Source organism: Diabrotica virgifera, chromosome 10 (genome assembly GCF_917563875.1).
Source record: "Diabrotica virgifera virgifera chromosome 10, PGI_DIABVI_V3a".
In the NCBI taxonomy this organism is placed as follows: domain Eukaryota; kingdom Metazoa; phylum Arthropoda; class Insecta; order Coleoptera; family Chrysomelidae; genus Diabrotica; species Diabrotica virgifera.
In genome coordinates, this window is record NC_065452.1 from 151,931,200 (window position 1) to 151,943,335 (window position 12,136).

The 12,136-nt window shown below is 31.7% G+C and overlaps 1 protein-coding gene across 4 annotated transcripts in view; it reads left to right on the top strand.

The window, feature by feature from the left end:
* LOC114325140 (KN motif and ankyrin repeat domain-containing protein 2) overlaps positions 1-12,136 on the top strand; it is a 117,237-nt gene that overhangs the window by 15,758 nt on the left and 89,343 nt on the right. The gene's annotated exons all lie outside the window — the stretch shown is intronic.

Genomic DNA, 12,136 nt, shown 5'->3' on the forward strand with positions numbered 1-12,136 from the left:
AAAAATTTTAAAAAACAAAAAGAGGTCGGGCAGTGACAACATAAATAACCGCAGAAATGTCAAAAAAGACAAATCTAACGAGATATAAACTGCTTTTAAGCTATATAATATATAGGCACCTATGTAAGCTGATACAGGGTTCTAGAATGGATATTATGATAGTCCAGGGCGTATCTGTTTTGAGATGGACGTTGAGAGGTGACTCATATTTTTTTGCAAAAATTGCTTGGAATTAACTTATATAATAATAACTGAGTTATCCTCCCACTCAAAAAGGTCCGGAACATTGTTTAAATAATCAAAATGTCAAAAAATGAAGGACAAATTCGATTTTTTTCTTCGATTTTTGATTATAACTTTAAAAGTATTCGCTTCAGAAAAAAGTTGCATTGACAAAAAAGTTGCGCAATTAAATTTCCTACAATATAGGATTGGTTAAAAATTTTAAAAATTGTCACCCTTGTTGCCAAATAACAATAATTGCGAAAAAACCATAAGAAAACAAGTATTCGCATTTTACGTTGTTCAACCATTTATGCTACACCTAGGACCTTCATACTTTACCCGGAAAAACTTTATGATACAATAAAACAATACTGTAAATTTCATTAAGATTGGTTTAATAGATTTTGCAAAATAAATTTTGCAATCCAGCTTTCGCAAAAAAATTCATTTTTTCAAAATGTTGCAGGACTGAAAATAAAGCAGGTAGCAATTTGAATTTTTTTTACATATAGAAGAATACTGTACCCTTCATTTTCAATTTGCAAAATTAAAATTGGTTAACTACCACGGCGTCAGGAATTTTTTTAAATAAACATTAATTTTTGGTGCTACGCGCAGGACAGCGGTGTTCGATTCACACAAGTTGATTTCCACCAAAATGTCTTCCAATCTTTATCTAATATATTATTTTCTTACTCTATATTTTGTTGTATTTTAATATTTTAATTCAACAAAAATCAAACTAATTTGATTATTGTTTATGAAATATTGTTTAAATTATTGCATATGTTTAAAAATAATAAACTTTCATTCTTCAAGTTAAAATATATGAACAAATAAAGTTTTTGCTAAAACAGGACATTTCAAAGGACAGATTATGTTTTTATTTTGCAATAGACAAATTTATTTATATTGAAATGCACTAAAAATTAAAATTTATCAATAAGTATCACAGGTCATTGGAATAGCCAGTCAGAGCAAACGTATCCTCTGTCCTGCGCGTAGTACCAAAAATTAATGTTTATTTAAAAAAATTCCTGACGTCGTGGTAGTTAACCGATTTTAATTTTGCAAATTGCAAATGAAAGGTACAGTATTCTCATATAATATATACATATTATGTAAGAAAAAATGCAACTTGCTGTCTGCTTTATTTTCAGTCCTGCAATATTTTGAAAAAATGATTTTTTTTGCGAAAGCTGGATTGCAAAATTTATTTTGCAAAATCTGTTAAACCGATCTTAATGAAATTTACAATATTAATTTACTATATCATTAAGTTTTTCTGGTTGAAATATGAAGGTCCTAAGTGTAGCATAAATGAATGAAAAACGTAAAATGCGAATACTTGTTTTTTTATGGTTTTTTCGCAAATATTGCTATTTTGCAACAAGGGTGACAATTTTTAAAATTTCTAGCTAATCATATGTTGTAGGAAATTTAATTACGCAACTTTTATATTAGTGCAACTTTTCTGGAAAATGAGTACCTATAATCAAAAAACGAAGAAAAAAATCGAATTTTTCCATCATTGTTTGACATTTTAATTATTTAAACAATGTTCCGGACCTTTTTGAGTGGGAGAATAACTCAAATATTATTATATGAGTTATTTTCACGCAATTTCTGCAAAAAATATGAGTTACCTCTCAACATCCAAATGTACTAATATTTTTACAGATGCGCCCTGGTCTATGAGGGATTCGAAGATGTACAATAAGCCGATCGGCTGCAGTACGATCGGTGTATAACAGACGGCTTCCAGGAAAAAAAAGCCTTATTATAGGTCTATATTCGACTGATTATTAAAAAAAAACGACTAAAATCTTTTATAAAAGGTATATTTGTTAAAATTCCCTAAAAAGGGCTACATCACAGAACTAATTTTCGATCGGATGACTGATCATCATCAGTGCTGACGTAATTTTAACATGCTAACCACCAAAATACAAAAATATATGGGTAAAACCCTTTAAAATTGATCCGTCATGGAAACATAGATAAAATTCGTGAACTTAAACATGGATGTACAAAATATCACATGTATTATGCTCGAGGTACCATTTGAGCCCAAAATTTTGGATTTCAGATTTTTCGTAGAAAAGATTTTTTCTACGGACAATATTTTTAAAGTTATTCTACATATAAATTTTATTATGTTATAAAAATATCGCTAGAATTTTCCTATATGTGTATGAAGTATGTATTTCTAGATTGTATGATATATATTTCTAGATTTCAAGTTCACTGCATGATTATGATTGTCCAATAAAAATTTATGAGCAAAAGTTGGTTCAATAGTTGATCCAGCCTCGTATAATTAAACAATACTAATTTTTACTAACAGACACTTAAAATATTTAAAAATAATGGGTGGGTTGCATCTTGGCGTCTATACCATTTAAACTGTTCTACTTTATTAATGCGAGTTAAATGTGGAAACAACTTCGCCAGTTTCCTGCTTGCTTCTTTGCATACTATGAATCACTAAAATATTTTTGAGTTTACGTCGTAAACATCACAAGCTGGACACATTCGGTACATTTATTGTTAGATTTCTGTCTTTTATCCACAATACTTCTCTTTTTCTTTTGTAGTCTAAACTTCACAGAAATGTGAAACGGTTCAGACATGTAGGTATATTGTTTATAATAACTAAATATACAGGCAAATTTAGCGTTATGTTATGTCCCTAACGAAATACATGAGCCTAAGGGCTTGTCCATTGAGGGCGATTTGCCAACGTCTACTGCGCGGTTTACCTGTTTTCCCCGTTTTCCTTGTAGTCCGTTCTTTAACGGTAAAATATTGCAAAACCTCTAAATTTTAAAGAACCGCTTGGATTGACATGAAATTTGACATACACATAGCTAACAAGTCAAAGAAAAAAAAGTGATATTGTGCCGATATGTGCTTTTGCCCTGGGGGTGGTTTTCACCCCCATTTGGGGGTGAAAAAATATTCGTCCAAAGAAAGTCAGGAAATGGATAAACTGACTAATTTTAAGTAACTTTTTTTCTATAGAGTTTTTTCACTAAGTCAATACTTTTCGAGTTATTTGGCAGTGAATATGTTCATTTTTTCAACAAAATAACCACGCTTTTAGACGGTTTTTCGCAAATAACTCAAATAGTAAGAATTTTGTCGAAAAAACAAGCCTTAAGGCTTGTCCATATGTGGGCGGTTTACCAGCGTTTGACGCCGCGGTTAGCCGACGTTTGTATCGTACACATGAGAACCGGTGACTGGGGCTCCCATTGCTCCCCTAATAAACTTACAACCGCCGCGGTTTGACGACGCAGCGGTTGCATATGTACGATTCCATTTGTTCCTGCTTGGCAACTTGAACCGCGGCTGTTTGGGTTTTTCAGGTAAACAGCGACGTCGACGTTGGCAAACCGCCTTCATCTGGACAAGCCGTAAGCTTACCGTACAAGCAACTCGACTTAAGGGCGCGTCCATAGTGCAAGCTGGTTTCCGAGTCAGAAAGCCGAGTCCGTGTGCAAATAATCCTAATAACAGCGCGCAGGTTTGGACAGGCCCGTTTAAATACGAAGGATTATTTTCACGCGGACTCGGCGCTGACTTCTGAAACCAGCGTGTACTATGGACGCGCCCTTAGGCAGGACAACAATGAGTTGTCCTGCCGTGGACATCTTCAATAAGGCATTTCATTTAATTCCTATTAAGCCAAAACATCGGAAAACTTGGGTTACGAAAGGTATCCGCATATCAGCCAAGAATATGCGTTCACTACTATACATCAAGAAATTTACTACCAATGTTTCTGTCTCTGTCACTGAATATATCACAAAGTACAGCTTTTAAAAAACTCACACAGCTCACTCATTTTCCTTCCAAATTTTGAAAGTGTAAACGATTACTTCGATAATGTGAGTAACATCAACTATTTTGCCGCAACAAGATCCCATTTCCTATCTCCCTAATTCAAGAAATTCATTATTTTTAAGACCAGTCGATAACCCTGAACTGAACTGATCCAAACAACCAATAGTATCAAAAGCAAATCATCCTGTAGTACTGGTGGACTATCTATAAAAATGTTCTCTAATCTCACAGAAAATGTGTTGGAAATCCTCGTCTCACTAATTAATGATTCCTTCGAAAAAGGTAAATTTCCAGAGTGCCTAAAGACAGCCATTATTATTCCTCTTCATAAGGGTGGTGAAAACTCTAATGCCTGCAACTATATAGACCTATTGCCTTACTACCGGTACTCACCAAAATTATTGAGAGACTCATTAAAACTCGACTTTGTCCTTTATCGTCGATAAAAACATTTTATCATAAAATCAGTTCGGCTTTTTAATTAATAAATGTACCACTGATGCCGTGTTTTCTGTACTACATGAGGTTTACCAAGCAATAAACAATAATCGTTATACTGCCACTGTTTTCTGTGACTATGCCAAAGCTTTTCATTGTGTAAATCACGACATCTTGATTAAAAAACTAAATTTATATGAAATTCGAGGTATTTTTTTGAATTGGTTCCAATCCTACTTGAATAATAGGAAACAACTAGTTAAAGCAAATGATACTGACTCTAGTCTCAAAAACATTGTATGTGGAGTACCACAAAGTTCAGTATTGGGTCCTCTTCTGTTCCTTATCTTTATAAATGACATCACTAATTTAAAAATCGATGGGAACATTTTTCTTTTTGCTGATGATACCAGTATCACTTGGAGCAACTCGACTATTGCATCTCTTCATGAAGCTATAACTTCGGATCTACTGACGATAAAGACTTGGTCTGACTCTAATTTACTCTCTTTTAACGTAAATAAAACAGTAACATTATCTAAAGGAGCTATTATATAAAGGAGCTCTTCAACCTTTGCCCCTTAATAACAGCCAGATCAGTACCGCTGATTCTTTAAAATTTCTTGGTATTGTTTTAGACAGCAACGTCAAATGGTCCCCTCATATCGATTCGTTAAGTAAGAAACTCGCATCAGCTTGCTATGCAATTAGATCTGTCATCTTATAAAATAACATATTTTTCGTTGTTCGAGTCTCATCTTCGATATGGTCCTTCCTTTTTGGGGTTCTAGTACAGCTGCCCAATTTGATATTATTTTTAAATTGCAAAAAAGAACAATAAGATATCTGTTTGGCCTCAGAAGATGTACACATTGCAGAAGTTACTTCAGAGATCACCGAATTTTAACACTTTCATCTTTATATATTCTAGAAACGGTTTGTTTAATTCGTAAACATCTTTATGTCTTTCCAGCAAGGCCCAATCATCTTTACTCCACCAGAAATTCAATCTTTAATATTTATTTACCGATCCCATCCACTTAGTTAGTAAAGAAATCTATACTATATTCCGCAAAAATACTTTACAACCATCTCCCTTTACAACTTAAATCTGTAACATCTTTCCCAAAGTTCCGTAAAATGACAAATCTATCTAAAAGACCATACTATTCAATAGAAGAATTTTTTAGTGAATAACTAAGAAAATTGGGTTTCATACGCAGTAGCTTAAACTTGTCAGTTCTTAATGTGGTATTTTATTTATTTATTTATTTGTTGTAAGTACATATGTTAAATTCGCAATTTATATAAATTTTGCAATAAATTGTTTTTGTCTTTGCTTTTAGATCTTATATACTGTATATTGACGATTTATCTAATTTTAGGAAATTGTAGTTGTTATTTGTTATTGATATTATTTTTTTCTTTTGACTGTAAGTAAGCTTTGTCTATAAAATTGTAAAAATTTTCAGTGACAATAAAGCATATTTCTATTCTATTCTATTCTATAACACGATGGAGTATTAACATTGGAATGACAAATAACAAAGTTGCACCTTGGGAAAAGGATGCTAAGGAAATTTTAATCATTGCCCAGGGATATTGGTCAAATCACGGAATATATTCTTCGAGTAAAAAAGTAGAAAAGTAATCAGAAAAGCTGAAGAAATAATGCTAAGCATTGCAAGACACTCAAAACATGATCTAGAAAACAACACGAACCAACAGTACTTGGATACAATAAAACGGAAGGCGTTCTATTGGAAACTCAATTCCACTCAGGAAAGTGTTAATAAGTCTTACTCAAGAAATTCCAAGGAAACTCGTTTGAGTCCGTTGTGGTTTTCTCTAGAGATGAACCCCTATAGTCCAGAGAAATAAGCAAGAGATAGACCATGTTCGGAACACTGAAATATCCAGGTATAGCTGACAACTTTTTTTGTTATTGTAGGGCCGGTATTTCAATAGCTACTTAAGCTTTTGCTTAGCTAAGCCTGTGTCAAAAGTTAAGGAGAAGCTTAAGCTGGGTGCCGTATTTCCATCATTTCCTTAACTAAACTGATGCTCAGCTGTAAAGTTAATTGGTTTGGTACCTCTGAATACGTCAAAGTGCCAGAGCTAACTGTTCTGAGGCAAAAACCACTACTGTTGACATTTAATTTTATCTTGTCATCTGTATCAATGTTATTTTTACTTCACTTAATTTTGTGTACATGTGTTTTTAGTTTATTCTCTATATTTTCTCTGGTTATATTTTTATTGTTATTTTGCATAAGCAATAGATCCGTCTTTGAAATTTTGTTTATTGGATATATTCCTTAATATGTCAAATTGGAATGTAAGTTTATTTTTGTAAAATAAATATACCTACCAAGCATTGTAGAAATAAACAATTTTCATGTGCCTACACCTTCCAAAAGTAGTAAGAATTTTAATAATCGTTATTATTAATAAATTAATAGATTATTATTTAATAATCCAATAATAACGTTATTACTTATAAGTTGATTTTCAAAACAACTCTATAATTAATAATCTATAGAAATAACCTCAAAAAACAGAAAACAAATTTTAAGCAAAGGCTTAAACCAACTCCCGCGCGAGCTTAAAATTATTTGGTTTAAGCCTAGGCTGAAGCCTCAAATTTAAGTGGAAATACAGGCATCTAAGCTTAAGCAAAGGCTTAAAGTAAGCTTTGGCTTAAGTGAGGTTGGAAATACCGGCCCGTAGACCTACAGAATGAAAACCTACCTGTTTCCTGCCTAGAGTTCGCGTCCGTTTTTTAATTATTAACAATTTAGTGCAAAAAACGCGATTTTTTCTATTCTTTGCACCCCATTCAAAAGCTAAATAGTTGACATAAAATTAAAAAATTAAATTTTTTAGAACATTGAAAAAGTTTTAAAATGCCGATTTTTGAAAGTTAAAAAGTTAATTTGTTGCTTCGCAAACTGCAAAAAAGTTAAAATCGTTATTTGTTGATAACTTTTACTAAAACTAACTTAGAACTTTAGTGTTTCACCTAAAGTTGGGTATTGCGGTTCTTTACAAACCCTCAAAATCTGAGACCGATCCATTAATTAGTTAAAAGTTATTCTATTTGTTTATTCCAGAGACCTTTGTTTTGCAATAACATAAGACAGAAAATAATAAAGATAGGGCAATTCTGCGTATGCCAAATGAAAGTAGAGGAATGATACTATAAAAATGTATTAAAAAAAAGTAAAACAATTATCTAATATAGTCAAAAATCCTAATGAAATTTTTTTGAAATTTTGTAGTTGATAAACATATACAGGGTCTGCGTAACTTGGAACCATATGGGAAACTTTTTTAATATCAATTTTACGAAAAAAAGTTATTCTTTATAAAATGCTCTGCATAGTCTAAAACCTAAGAAGCAATCATCAGATATAACATTTTATCAATGGTATACGAGGTATGTAAAAGAATGTGAAATTCGCTCTAGAGTAAAGTGCCTTTATATTTCACAATATCGAAAATTATCATTGAGAAAAGTTGTTTGTAATTCAAAATTATGTTATAATCTGCATTTTGAAAAATTGCAGATTATTGAAATTTTTTTTCAAAATTTTCCTCAAATCACGACACCCAACCAACATTATTTTTATTTGTGATAGCTCCGTTATTGTTAATTTTACGAAAAAAAGTTATTCTTTGTAAAAAGTTTTTCATAGTCTCGTAACCAAAATAAAATTTATAATTTATTAAATTTTGTTAATTTTATACGAGGTATGTCAAAAAATATGAATTTTAATGAAAAGTACCTTTATTTTTCACAATATTGAAATTTGTTATTATAAAAAGTTGTTCGGAATTAAAAACTATGTTTCAATGTGCAATAGCACCCTTCTATTTGAAATATTGTGAACTATAAAGGTGTTTTACTTTTAGGCGAAATTCATATTTTTGATCTACCTCGTATAGAATTGAAAAACAATTGATATCTTATGATTGCATCTTAGTTTTTTGACTATTCAGACATTTTTATAAAGAATAACTTTTTTCGCAAAATTAATATTAACGGCTTTATCTTAAATGAAAATGATGTTGGGTATCCGTAATTTGAGGAAAATTTTCAATTTTTTTTTCAATTAAAAGAGTGTAAATGCTTATTATAACATAATTTTTAATTACAAACAACTTTTCTTAATAACAATTTTCGATATTGTGCAATATAAGGGCACTTTACTCCTGAGCGAAATTCATGTTTTTGGACATACCTCGTATATTATTGATAAAATTTGATACCTGATGATTGCACCTTAGGTTTTAGACTATGCAGAGCACTTTATGAAGAATAACTTTTTTTCGTAACATTGATATTAAAAAAGTTTCCCGTATGGTTCCAAGTTACGCAGACACACTGTATAAATAAATTCATGTAGTCGTTTAATTTCAATTGAATTTGTACAGTTGCTCATCCTATACATTTTTCTAAGTAAAACAAAACGTCAAGAGTTATAACGAATATTAATTTGACAACTTTTTTAACAGGAATGGAAAAAACTATGGTTTGTATACCTACTGCAGTAAATATTCTGGTAGTTTCGATTTTGTTCATGGTATAAAGTTCTTGTTTAGTGCATAGTCCATGGAATCATGGAGCAACGTCATTTAACTTCGGATGAGATGAATAGGACTGTAGGCCTCCTTCAAGGTGACAAGCGGGAAACTAATATAGCTGAGCACATGGGAGTATCAAACTGTTACAAGCCGATTGTGGTGCCGTTTTTGTGCCACTGGAAGTCCAGTCGAACGCCATCCTGGCGTGAGCAGCTTAATACCGATTTTTAGTGTTCACCACTAGAAGACCACCAACAATTACAGCACCTGAATTTATTAGCGACTTACAGCAGGCACACCAAGTAACCATAAGCCGTGATACTGTAAGATATCGTCTCCATGAAGCCAATCTCCACAGTCAAAGACCATTGAGAAGTCCACCTATCTCCAGAGGCAAATGCGCTGCAAGATTAGTATTGTTAGGAATATCAAAACTGTTGCAAATGATTGGGCTAGTTTTATTTATAATAAATATACATTTAGTTGCACTTTTGACATTTCAAAAATTTTCCTGTATATTAACTACTATTAATGACTACAAATCGATTAGTATTTATCCAAAACAACTAAAGAAGAAGTTACGTCCCATTCTAAAAATATCCCTAGACTTTTCCGATGTGTGTATTTTAGCATTATGTTTATATGGGATTAAGCCACAATATTTCATAGACTATAGACCACTGAGACCAGGGATGTTTATGTTGCTGATCCTATTCATTTACTTGTCATAAGTGTGTACAAAAACCTTTCAGTATTTTTCAATTGATTGTTTTAATAAGAGTTTTAATAATTTTTTTTGAAAACATTGAAAGTCTAAAACATTGAATAAGAAATGACTGTTTCCCACAGTTTTTATATTTATTGCTGTCTTATAGAAAATTCAATTCAATTATAAGCAAGAAAAATAAAAAAACGATGTTTTTAACCATTTTCAAAATTTTTTATTTTTTTATATTCCCGCCCTTTAAGAGGGAGGAAAATCAATTATTATTATTGAAGTCTAATTATTTTAAGAACTTTGATCCAACTTACACAGGGAACTAAAATGCCCTCACATTTATAGGAAATAAAAAATAATATCAGTATCTTTGTCTTGTACTCTGAAAATTACATATATTTATTCTTCAGTATTTTTTGCTCGGTATTTAAGTCGCTAACCTAGCAGCTATTTATAACACTAATGAATGACAGTTGTTCTTTATTTCCTTTCGTGTGATATATTTAAAATTAAGTAAGATACACATCTGACAGATTTACCCTTTGATATTTAACGAAGTCTAAAGTGCATACTTACTCCTCGCAGAGATAGTGACGTTTGAGTAATAAATATTAAATTAGCCAATAGAAAGTACAGTTCTTGAAAGCCTATAAACATTTTTTTAAATATGATACCCAAGAAAATAAAAAACATTTTTCTCCCAATAATTTGAATAAAATAGAAAAAAATAATGTTTTATCGATTTCGAGCGTGCCTTTGACAGCTTATCTCACTTTTTGACTACGTGGTCGTCATCAGTACGGTTCGCATCTAAACATTCCGTATATGTATTTGGAACCTAGGAGTTTTCTATTGGTTCGTTGCAGCACGCGGTAATATTTTAACCAATAGGCGGCGAGGTTCCAAACGCATATACGGAATGTTATTCGGTCCCAAATTCATATACAGAATGTTAAATATTCGTACACTGAAAAAGATAAGTTTTTATTGGAGTCTGTTAAAAGGTGATTGATTTTAAAATACTTGTTACTGTATTATTAAATAAAAATAAAACAATTATAGTATTTGGAATGTTATTTGGTGAGAAATTCATATACGGTATGTTAAATATTCGTAGAACAAAAATACGATTTTTATTAAAGCCAGTTAAAATGAGACTGGTTTTAAATAGTATATTATGTAACGAGCATTTAATGAATGGTCGTTATGAAGCGAGTATAAGGGGTACGAAACGAGCCGCCTAGCGGCGAGTTTCGTATAGTGTACGAGCGTCATAATGATAATTAAATGCAAGTTGTATACGCGATTTTTTCTATGATCATTCACAAAAAAAATATATTCAAATTTATTAATTTCGTAATGCAAACAAATTAAGTAGTTTGTCACTTTGACAGTTTGTTTGCATATTGAGAACTGTTAAAGCGTATGTGTTTGACTCGCCATTAGTTACTGCGCGTGTGCCACCTTTATCGCGAATGTCATATCGCGATTCTTTCGTTAAAAATGATGTTCACACATTTGATGTCACTACCTGTATCATAATGAACTAAAAAAATCGTGTATACAACTTGCATTTAATTATCAATATGGTACTCGTACTCTATACGAAACTCGCTTCATAATGACCATCATTAAATGCTCGTTGCATAATATACTATTAAAAACCAGTCTCATTTTAACTGGCTTTAATAAAAATCGTCTTTTTGTTCTACGAATATTTAACATACCGTATATGAATTCCGTACCAAATAACATTCTAAATACTATAATTGTTTTATTTTTATTTAATAATACAGTAACAAATATTTTAAAATCAATCCCCTTTTAACAGACTCTAATAAAAACTTATCTTTTTCGGTGTACGAATATTTAACATTCCGTATATGAATTTGGGACCGAATAACATTCCGTATATGCGTTTGGAACCTCGCCACCTATTGGTCAAAATATTACCGCGTGCTGCAACGAACCAATAGAAAACTCCTAGGTTCCAAATACATATACGGAATGTTTAGATGCGTACGGTTCAGCCACCTTAGAACAGGAGCAAATTAACTTGAGAAAGGATCATTACAGGAGCACTGTGCCCAATTGTGTGAATTGGGGCAAAAATATCAGAAGACCCTGCATTCCAGAGCTACAACTAACACAGCTATGGAAGAAGCTAAAGTCTCTGAGTTTTGCCAATAAATTTTACAGGAGTAATTTTTTTAATTGTGTGAATTGTGGCAAAAATATCAGAAGACCCTGCATTCCAGAGCTACAACTAACAGCTACGGAGGAAGCTACAGTCTCGTAGTTTTGCCAATAATTTTTACA